Genomic DNA, 1224 nt, shown 5'->3' with positions numbered 1-1224 from the left:
TAGCTTTGACATTGTCTGTAGCCAACAGGGAAAAAAATGAATGAAGGAAGACAGGAGCTCATAGAGATCCTCGTCAGGGTGTTTTGCCGGTCCCGAAAAAGCCTCACACTCCTCAGTGATCCCTCACAACTCACGCTCCGATGTGTCGTGGGTCTTTTACAGAAGAGAACTGATTTTCAGTGGAGTGATCTCAATCTTGAACATAAACTGCTGTTGAGCAGGTTAGCTGTTCAGTGTAAGTTACCATGGTGATGGACCGTGGTAAGAAGTGAACCATTGTAGTAAGACTGAAAACCCAGGATTTAACCTGAAGATCCCTCACTAACCCCAAATCCTGCTTCATAGTACAGGCACCAGGTTTGGTGTACTTTGTTGTCAAAGTTGTCTAAATATCTGTTGTCTGAAGTGGGATTTGAACCCACGCCTCCATGGGAGACTGCGACCTGAACGCAGCGCCTTAGACCACTCGGCCATCCTGACTTCAAAGGGACAGCTTCATTCTAAACTTTTTGATAGAGCTAGAGATCAGAAATGACATTTTTCAAGACATTTTGTTCCTCAACAAGTAATCCGAACAAGATCCTTTTACTCTGAAAAGGGACCGACTGATTTTTATGACTGAATGACTTTACTCACTTTGGGCGCCTTCCACTATCCTCACTACCATTGTATATATTTTGCTGAAAAAGATTTAGTATATCACAGTTCACAGGACGTCAAATGTGCATTTTTAACACAAAGTGTTTTGTCCCAGTTGGATGCATTCTGCATGAAACAATGTGTACATTGTGAGGGCAGTTGTTGTCTGTTCAGTATTAACAAGAAGAACATCATTATTTCTGTTGATTGGGGAAGACAACTGGGGGAGACAACTACCACAACACTCCCTACTTGCTCACAGCAGGTTCCACCGAGATTTGAACTCGGATCGCTGGATTCAGAGTCCAGAGTGCTGACCATTACACCATGGAACCTCCTCCACGGCTCTTCCCCTGCTGCCTCCTACCACTCTCCACCTGCTGGCCTTTATGTGTGGAGTTTGCATGTTCTTCCTGTGGCTGCGTAGGTTGTTTGGTGACGAGGATCTCTATGAGCTCCTGTCTTCCTTCATTCATTTTTTCCCTGTTGGCTACAGACAATGTCAAAGCTATTTCATTATTATTTCCATACCAATATCACCCCACAGCAGTAAACTGATTTTAGCATTAAAGCTTGCATCTGTAG

General features: G+C 44.0%; 2 non-coding genes across 2 annotated transcripts; both read right to left on the bottom strand.

The window, feature by feature from the left end:
* Positions 1 to 397: 397 nt before the first annotated feature.
* trnal-cag (transfer RNA leucine (anticodon CAG)) lies at positions 398 to 480 on the bottom strand. Its single transcript has one exon. It is a non-coding gene; the product is annotated as a tRNA-Leu (tRNA).
* A 422-nt stretch (positions 481 to 902) lies between these two features.
* trnaq-cug (transfer RNA glutamine (anticodon CUG)) lies at positions 903 to 974 on the bottom strand. Its single transcript has one exon. It is a non-coding gene; the product is annotated as a tRNA-Gln (tRNA).
* Positions 975 to 1224: the final 250 nt, after the last annotated feature.

The sequence above is a fragment of the Stegastes partitus genome, unplaced genomic scaffold (assembly GCF_000690725.1).
Source record: "Stegastes partitus isolate 25-593 unplaced genomic scaffold, Stegastes_partitus-1.0.2 Scaffold5053, whole genome shotgun sequence".
In the NCBI taxonomy this organism is placed as follows: domain Eukaryota; kingdom Metazoa; phylum Chordata; class Actinopteri; family Pomacentridae; genus Stegastes; species Stegastes partitus.
This window is presented reverse-complemented; position numbering and strand designations above follow the sequence as displayed.